Source organism: Podarcis erhardii (assembly GCF_964252035.2).
Source record: "Podarcis erhardii genome assembly, chromosome: 5".
Taxonomy (NCBI): domain Eukaryota; kingdom Metazoa; phylum Chordata; class Lepidosauria; order Squamata; family Lacertidae; genus Podarcis; species Podarcis erhardii.
In genome coordinates, this window is record NC_138509.1 from 71,158,252 (window position 1) to 71,168,511 (window position 10,260).

Genomic DNA, 10,260 nt, shown 5'->3' on the forward strand with positions numbered 1-10,260 from the left:
GTTATAATTTTTCCCCCATTCCTTATTAAACTTTTGGTCTTCCTGATTTCTGATTCTATAGGTCATTTTAGCCATTTTGGCAGAATCCATCTACTTGATCTGCCATTCTTCTCTGGTAGGGACTTTATCTGCTTTGCATCTCTGGACTAGTAACATCTGCGCATAATCGATCACATGATGCAGTGCACACACACCATGGGAATGGAAATATCCATCAACTTTGTGGAGGCCAGCCTCTGCAAATATTTTATTGTGGGGGCCGAAGCCCCTACAGCCCCTAGGAGTTAGTTCCTATGCCCTCAAGCCTACCTGAAGATGCTGTGTGTGTGTATGTGTGTAAATTTATTTCCCATTTAGTATTATACATTCACATCAGCATTATCCACTTTACTGCTTTTTTAGAGCCTATCAACTTCCTTCCCTCCTGCCTCATGGTTTTCAAAATTAACCTTTATAATTCATTGCATTTTGTACATTTTCCAATTCTAATTACACTCATTACAAAATGGCTCAAAATTAAAAAAAATATAGAAAGACAGAAAATTTCTTGTTACAAGTCTTCAGACAACCCTGCTAGTGATGTTAATTGCTTACAATAATCTTTCAGATATCGTATAAATTTACTCCAGTCCTTTTGGAATACTTGCTCATGCTGGTTTCGGAATTTTCCTGTCAGCTTCGCCAGTTCTGGAAAGTCCATCATCTTCATCTGCCACTCTTCTTTCGCTGGTACTTCTTGTTTCCATTTTTGGGCTAAAAGAATTCTTGCCACAGCTGTTGCATACATAAAGAGTCTTTTATCTTCCCTTGGTATCTCTTCATTCATTATACCCAGTAAAAAGGCTTCTGGTTTTTTAACAAAAGTATTTTTAAACATTTTCTTTAGCTCATTATATACCATTTCAAACCTGGGACTTTCAGCTTGCTGCTTTGCACATTATGCAGAGGCACAACTGGGTTTGCTGCTGAGTATTTGTGTCAGTGCTAGCTTAGGCTGTTGTGGAGCTGTGGGACAAGATGTGCACAGTGGAGCCCCTTGTCTCACAGTCTTACTCATAGAATTGCCATGCAGGAATCTCAACATGTGGTTCCCCAATCCAATTTGAAACCATACTGGACCCTGCTTAGCTTTGCATATGTGCCAGCAGTTTCATTGCTACACCAGTCAGAGGTGGGTGGGTGAGTCCCCAAGCCTGTATGTTCTTATGGGTCTTATAAGAATTAATTATTCTTTGCAATCTTACAAGTTTTGTTTTGTTTTGTTGGCGTATGATAATGCTGCGTTCACACTTTGCAACCAAATGTTGCAAAGGCTCAAGTCCTACATTTGAACTTGCTTGTTGTAAACTGACCTGTGTTCCTCTGATGAAGATTGACAATCAATCAATCAACAACAACAATAAATACTTGGCAGCTGGTGAAAAATCTGGTGACAGTTTGCCAAAAGGTGCTCCTAGGTCTGAAGTAAATTTTTGCTTGGATGCCTCAAGAGTCATAGTTCTAAAAGCAGCAAACTTCCAGTAGCAGTAGTAGTTATAGTAGTAGTAATAGTAATTTATTATTTATACCCCGCCCGTCTGGCTGGGTTTCCCTAGACACTCTGGGTGGCATCCAACAAAAGATTAAAAAGACATTAAAACATCAGTCATTAAAAACTTCCCTGAACAGGGCTGCCTTCAGATGTCTTCTAAACATCAGCTAAACTTCAGTCTACCAGCTCCATCTGGTACACAGGCTGAGACCCTACCTGCCCGCAGACTGTCTTGCCAGAGTGGTGCATGCTCTAGTTATCTCCCGCTTGGACTACTGCAATGCGCTCTACGTGGGGCTACCTTTGAAGATGACCCGGAAACTGCAACTAATCCAGAATGCGGCAGCTAGACTGGTGACTGGGGGCAGCCGCCGAGACCACATAACACCGGTCTTGAAAGACCTACATTGGCTCCCAGTACGTTTCCGAGCACAATTCAAAGTGTTGGTGTTGACCTTTAAAGCCCTAAATGGCCTCAGCCCAGTATACCTGAAGGAGCATCTCCACCCCCATCATTCTGCCCGGACGCTGAGGTCCAGTGCCGAGGGCCTTCTGGCAGTTCCCACACTGCAAGAAACAAAGTTACAGGGAACCAGGCAGAGGGTGCTCTCGGTAGTGGCGCCTGCCCTGTGGAACACCCTCCCATCAGATGTCAAGGAAATAAACAACTACCTGACATTTAGAAGACATCTGAAGGCAGCCCTGTTTGGGGAATTTTTTAATGTTTGACATTTTAATGTATTTTTAATCTTTGTTGGAAGCCACCCAGAGTGTCTGGGAAAACCCAGCCAGATGGGCGGGGTACAATTATTATTATTATTATTTTATTATTATTAGTTGTTTATTTCTTTGACATCTGATGGGAGGGCATTTCACAGGGCAGTATAATGCAAAGCCATTAAAAGATATATGGCTGAGTTTATATCGTTCCTATTTCTGTTCCTTTCTGGTTGCCCAATATTATAGTCTGTGTAAAGTAATTTGCGACACTCTGCTTGCATACTGTACTAGACAGACAGACATGACATTTGCTGGCTACTAGAACTCAGTAACACTTTGGCCTTTAACCAAAAAGCATAAAGTACCTGCCAACTTTTCTGTCATGTAATGAATTTTAAAGATGCGGAAATGTTCAAAGTGAGAGATGTAAAAGTTGCTGACCATCACTTTGGGGAAATGCATGTACATTTGGCACATTTTTAACATATGACAACCTCTCATTTTCAAAATTTATTACAGCAGACTCCCTACAATGGGCAGAGCAAGCCAACATTCTGAACATGTTAACATTTTCAAAATTCCATACGTGGCAACGGTGTTGTCAGATCCTCTTTCTAAGCCAGGTATGCCATCTGTCACGGATGCTATTGTTGAGATTCTAGCATTGCCTGGGCGGGGGGGGGGGCACCTCCAAGGTCCCTTCCAACTCTGCAATTCTACGATTCTGTGGGTGGTATGCAAGTCCTACTCAGAGTAGATGCATTGAAATTAATGAACCTAAGTTACTCGTGTCAATCAATTTCAGTGGGCCTTCTCTGAGTAGGACTAGCATTGAATACCACCCACTGAGTCTTCTCTGATTCAAAGGTAGCACAGGCACCAGGTAAAAACCAGTAATAGGTTTAACTTGGTACTCCAAAAATGTTGCAGTGTGTGTGTGTGTGTGTGTGTGTGTGAGAGAGAGAGAGAGAGAGAGAGAGAGAGAGAGAGAGAGAGATATGGTGGGGTGGGTAATGAGAACTGTATTACACAGGCAACCACTGTTCTGCTGGTAAGATCCCAAAGGTCAGCACAGCCCCTCTGATTTATGCAAATTATTATTATTATTATTATTATTATTATTATTATTATTATTATTATACCCCGCCCATCTGGCTGGGCTTCCCCAGCCACTTTGAGCGGCTTCCAACAAAATATTAAAATACAGTAATGCATCAAACATTAAAAACATCTTCAAGGGGACAAAGATCTTCAGAGAGTGGCAAAGAATGATTTCCAAATATATCTGGCAGGGCAAAAAGCCACGAATACAATTTAAGTTACTAACTGATGCGAAAGAAAGAGGTGGCTTCGCCCTGCCAGATTTGAAACTTTATTATGAAGCATCTTGTCTCTGTTGGTTAAAGGACTGGATAACACTAAAAAATAATAAGTTATTGGACTTGGAAGGGTTTGACAACAGGTTCGGTTGGCACGCCTACTTATGGTTGGGAAAGAAGAAAGCTCATAAAAGTTTTGCCAATCATATTTTTAGAGGTGCCCTAGTAGAAACATGGGATAGGTACCAAAATATTTTGGAACCAAATGTACCTCATTGGTTATCCCCACTGGAGGTCATGAGTGTTAAAAAGACAAACATGAGAGAGGATTGGATGACTTATGGAGATATTGTAATTAAAGAGGGGGGGAAATGGAAATTGAAGCCATATGAACAAGTTAAAAAATATGTATATGATTGGTTGCACTACTTCCAAACAAATGAAATGTTTAAAAAGGATTGTAAAGAGAGGAAATATATTGAAGGAGAGTCTAGATTTCAGAAAGAGATAATAAATAATGATTATAAGGTTTTGTCAAAAATGTATAAAATGCTATTGGAATGGCAAACAAAAGACGAAGAAGTTAAATCGGTTATGATACATTGGGCCAAGGATTTTGGTTATAATATACAGCTGACAGATTGGGAGAAGGTATGGAAGGAAAATATGAAATTCACTGCATGTATGACGATAAAGGAAAATATCATGAAAATGGTATATAGATGGTATATCACTCCCGTTAAACTTGCAAAAATGTATAAGACATGTAATAAATGTTGGAAATGTAAGGAGAAGGAAGGGTCATTTTATCATATGTGGTGGGAGTGTAAGAAAGTAAAAGGCTTCTGGGAAATGATATATAATGAGTTGAAAAAGATGTTTAAATATACGTTTGTGAAGAAACCAGAAGCCTTTTTGTTAGGAATTACAGGAAGCGAGATTAATAGAAGTGATTATAAACTTTTTCAATATGCAGTGACTGCGGCAAGAATTTTAATGGCTCAAAAATGGAAACAAGAAGATTTACCAACATTGGAAGAATGGAGACGGAAATTGATGGACTTTGCTGAATTAGACAAACTGACAGGAAAAATCAGATACCAAAAGGATCACAAGTTCATACAGGACTGGAGAAAGTTTACGATTTATCTGGAAAATATATGTGATGAACAGACAACGCTAGTCGGTTTTAAAGAGGCTTTGTGAGGAGAAAGGGTGTTGTAAGAGGGGAAAGAGCTGTAAAGATTTACTAACTAGCAATACAATTATAAAGGAAATGTGAATTAAATTTTAAAATCATGAGGATTGTGGAGGGAGCTGGGGGAAGTCTAAAAGAATTTATGTATTATATTGGAAAGTATGTGTTATTTAAATTTGTAAAAGAAAAACTTTTCTAAAAAATTAATAAAAAAAACCAAACAAACAAACATTAAAAGCTTCCCTAAACAGAGCTGCCTTCAGATGTCTTGTAAAAGTCTGGTAGTTGTTGTTCTCTTTTACATCTGGTGGGAGGGTGTTCCACAGGGTGGGTGCCACCACCGAGAAGGTCCTCTGCCTGGTTCCCTGTAACTTGGCTTCTCGCAGTGAGGGAACTGCCAGAAGGCCCTCAGCACTGGACCTCAGTGTACGGGTAGAACAATGGGGGTGGAGACATTCCTTCAGATATACCGGACCGAGGCCATTTAGGACTTTAAAGGTTAGCACCAACGTTTTGAATTGTTCTCGGAAACGTACTGGGAGCCAATGTATTTCATTTAGACTTACTGCACAGTTGACAAGCCTGCTGAGGTGGAGGACCAGGTTTCAAACCAATGTTTATCCTGTCAAAACCAAAGCTATTAAATGGCCACAAATCCAGATATTCTAGTTGAACTGGGTTGCAGATTTCCTCTTCCTTTGTGCTTTTCTTATTCATTCCTTTCAGCCTAACCGTAACATCGGCTGTCTGTCGCGCTCAGATTAATGCAATTTGCGACTCAACCACACCCTTCAGTTGCCCAACATTATGACCCATGTTACAAAATTCAGAGCCCTATTGGATCTTGCATCCGCAGTAGTAGGTCACAGGAGCCAGCTACAAAGTATGTTTTGCACAGCTTAGTCACCTAAGTAAACCTGATTCATGTGCGATTGTTTTATAATGGTTCCTGCTGCCTGTTAAACAGTCATCTACAAAGAAATCCTCATCACTCTCTTTTCTCTTCCCTGCATTCCTGCACTGTTTTTTTTTTTTATTATTCTTTAAATTTTAAGAGGGACATGTTGTTCCAGAAACAAAAAAATATGAGCTTTGACCTAGGGCGTCCTAGAAGGAAGAAAAACGCATCTTCCTTGTTGGTTCCGCTTTAGGCTTTGGTATGCTTGGCCCTTCCATCTGGTCTGTGTTGCTTTTGGTTTCTTAAATACATTCACAGCAGTCCAAATTGCTGCCAGCGTTCCGGGTAAAGAGATGGCAAGTTGAAATCCCCGAGATCCCTCATTGTTGGACAAGAAGCTCTTCTGATTCAGATAACAGCTGGTGCTGTGAGTTCATTTAGCTTAATTGCATTGAATATATCATGTTTCTGCCAAGGCAGTTTACAAAAATTAATAAAAACAAGTTTAAATCTCTAGTAAACACTTAAAATAAATGACATAATATAAAATTAAAAAGAGAAAACATGAAAAAGAACACAAAATGTATACTATATCCCTATAAGAATGAACAATTATAATTCCAGAGATACATATCTCTTTGTCCTTGTAAGATGATTGAATGCCAGACAAGACAGAACTGAGAAGTTAATATTCTAGTCTGGGGATGGGGGTCAGTGTGTCATGCAAAAATGAGAAAATACATCTGTTTTAACGTCCCCTCCCAAAAAATAAATATAAAATACCTTTGTGACTAGCAAACCCCCCTTTCATTCTTTTGTTCATCTGCTTGGCCTAATTTTCAATTTATTTATCAGCAGAGCATATAGACTACCCGCCATCATTACAAAAGAGCCACAGGACAGTTTTCAACGTAACATCTAAAATTACAAAATACAAATAAGTCACACAATTCTAATGAAGAAAAATCCAATGTAAAACAATTATGGGGAAACAGCAGGACCTCAAATGGGCGAAGTCCTTAGGTGCCAGTTAAAACCAAAATAATTTAACAAGTTCTTCTGTTCTAATTAATCTAGGTTTCCCCCTATGTCTGTTCTGCTTTCACAGGGTGGCCAAGTTCAAAGGAGAACAGTGAAGCTGGTTTTAGAGACACAGATTTCAGTAGCTACAGCTTTTCCTACCCCGCCCCCCAAATCAGAGATTGAGAACTTGTAAACCTCCAGATGTTGTTGAACTACAATTCCAACAAGTGTTGGAAATATAAAGAAGTTGAAGTACGTTTTATCATATGTGGTGGCAATGTAAAGTTATATATATATAAAGGGAAATGATATATAATGAATTGGCGAAAAAATGTTAAAAATAATCTTTGTTAAAAAAACCAAAAGCTTTTCTATTAGGAATTACAGGAACTGATTTACCTAAAGAGTACAAGAACTTATATCCAACAATGACTGCTTGAATATTGCTAGCCCAACAGTGGAAAGAAGAAAAAGTCCCTGCTAAAGAAGATTGGCAAATTAAGTTAATGGAATATTTGGAAATGGCTAAAGCAGGTTGTGTGTGCCATAAGTCTTTGTTTCTGATCCATCATAATTTCAGCTAAACAGTATAAAGTAAGGATGGGAGACCTCTGAGGCCCAGGAGGAAAATGTGGCCCTCTTAGCTTTTTAATCTGGCCCTTGGAACTCTCTTACCCTTCCTTAGGCCACATCCCTCACTCGCCCTGCCAGCTGATGTCAGGTGCACTTAGTGCTCCAGCTGAGTTAAAAAGGTGAAGGTAAAGGACCCCTGACAGTTAAGTCCAGTCGCAAAGGACTCTGGGGTTGCAGTGCTCATCTCGCTTTACTGGCCGAGGGAGCCGATGTTTGTCCACAGACAGTTTTTCCGGGTCATGTGGCCAGCATGACTAAGCCGCTTCTGGCAAAACCAGAGCAGCACACGGAAACGCTGTTTACCTTCCCGCTGGAGCGGTACCAATTTATGTACTTGCACTGGTGTATTTTTGAACTGCTAGATTGGCAGGAGCTGGGACTGAGCAATGGGAGCTCACCCATCGCGGGGATTCGAACCGCCGACCTTCTGATCGGCAAGCCCTAGACTCATTGGTTAAGTTAGCTAGCTCCAAATGTTTTGCCTGGCTCAAAAGGGTCCTTGAACTTTTTTAACGCTTCTTGCTTGTCTGGATGCAGGGCAGAGGGATGGGCGAGAGTGCAGCCTACTGTACAAAGGCAAAACCCATAGCTGTCAACGTTTCCCTTTTTTAAAGGGAAATTCCCTTATTCCGAATAGGATTCCTTGCAAGAAAAGGGAAACGTTGACAGCTATGGCAAAACCCACATTTGTTTACTCCACTCGCTTTTGCCTTTGGGCCCCAACTGCCACGAATGTGTGTGGCCATCGGGATCCCCATCCCTAGACTAGAATATTACTTTTCAGTTGCATCTTCATGCCAAGCTGGTTCACTTTTAGCTGGCGCCTTCAAGGCATCTCCAGGAATTCCATGGGGGCCTGCTGATGAGCTTCATTTCTGTAAACAGCACCACAAAGCCGCATTCTCTTTCAACGCTGCTCATTAGGAAGGAGCCTCTCCTTCGGCTCTGTCCTCTAGCATTTAACTTCTTCCCTGCTTGCTGACAGCGCTCAGTCAGGGCTGGTGATTTAGAATAATCTGGAGGTGGAGGACCGGGCTACTCCTTCAGCTTTTCAACACTTGCCTGTGATGAAGAAGCTGCACATTGTAAGCTTCTCTCACCCCTGCAGAGGGAGAAATTGCTCCTACCAAAATTCTGCCTTGCAGCGGTTCTCAACCTGTGGGTCCCCAGATGTTGTTGGACTACAACTCCCATCATCCCTGAGCTCTGGCCTTACTAGCTAGGGGTGATGGGAGTTGTAGTTCAACAACTACAGTGATCCATGCGACGGTCACCTCCAGGCTTGACTACTGTAATTCGCTCTATGCGGGGCTGCCCTTGAAGCTGTCCCAGAAACTCCAGCGGGTACAGAATGCTGCAGCGAGGCTCCTCACGGGGTCTCTGCCATGGGAGCATATTCACCCAGTGCTTTTCCAGCTGCACTGGCTCCCGGTGGAGTACAAGGTCAGATTTAAGGTGCTTTTTTTGACCTTTAAAGCCCTTCACGGCCTAGGACCCTCGTACCTACGGAACGGCCTCTCCTGGTATGCCCCACGGAAAGCCTCAAGGTCCATAAATAGCAACACCCTAGTGGTCCTGCACCCTAAGGAAGTTAGATTGGCTTCAACCAGAGCCAGGGCCTTTTCAACACTGGCTCCGGCCTGGTGGAACACTCTGCCTCACGAGACCAGGGCCCTGCAGGATCTGATTTCTTTCTGCAGGGCCTGTAAGACAGAGTTGTTTTGCCTGGCCTTTGGCTTGGAGCCAATTTTATTCCCTCCCCCTTTCTTTTTTCTTTTTCCTTTCTCCTCCTGTGATGAGGCTGCATTTTAATATTTTAATGTTTCAATATTTTAGTGTTGTATTTTAATCTTGTTTTTAAGTTGTATTCATTCAACTTGTTTTTATTATTGCTTGTTAGCTGCCCTGAGCCCGGCCATGGCCGGGAAGGGCAGGGTATAAATAGAAATTATTATTATTATTAGTTCAACAGCATCTGGGGACCCACAGGTTGAGAAAGGCTGTATCGGGAGGGAGGGATGCTAGGAGGCGCACTATGCCTTTGAACCATTACGTTAAAAGGTTCTGAGTGTTCTCCCAGGATTGAACAGAGAAAGCTGCCTTATATAGAGACCAATGGTCCATCTAGCTCAGTATTGTCTACACAGACAGACAAGGGTCCCCCAGACAGACAAAGGTCTCTCTCCCAGCCCTACCTGAAGATGCCAAGGGTTGAACTTGGATCTTCTACATGCAAAGCAGAGCTCTATCACTGAATTACAGCTCTTCTCCAATGAATTCGCACATGCCATTCCCCTATCCGCATATATGGTATGGTAGTGAATGCAAGCACCAGGTTCAGGGCCGATTCGTACATGCAGTCAGTCCATTATTTCACACTCACACATGAACACATTAAATTGTTGCTACTGACTTTGTGGTTACATGCGCAAGCAAGTTAATGTAAGCGGCTCCTGCGGGCAGAAGGAAACAAACCACCATCCTTCATGGGATCATGGTTTCTTCCATTCAAACAAACCACAACTGGTAAGAAGAAAACTCGGTTTCAGATCATGGTTTGTTTGAACGGACACAAACCACAATCACCAATGTAGACACATCAAGCGAAACAAAGGATCAAATTTTGTTGCTAAAAGGAACATAGCATGCAAATTGTTACTTGATGGCACTGCTTTTGTCTAATGAATGTGGCTGTTTGATTTCGCCCACAGACCTTGGAAAACCACAATTCCAAAAGAGGACTTAATTTGCAGATAGCTAAAAAAGCGGGACTATTAGAGAAACACAAAAACACAATATGCGCACATCTTCATGTTCCCATCAATCTCACACAGCACTGCCATGCTTCAAACATACTTCAGAAGTCCCTGCTTTCAATATGAAACCTTGATTTGAGAAGGTCCTTCAGGCAAGAGTTTGCTGGGAAATAATACTGTGC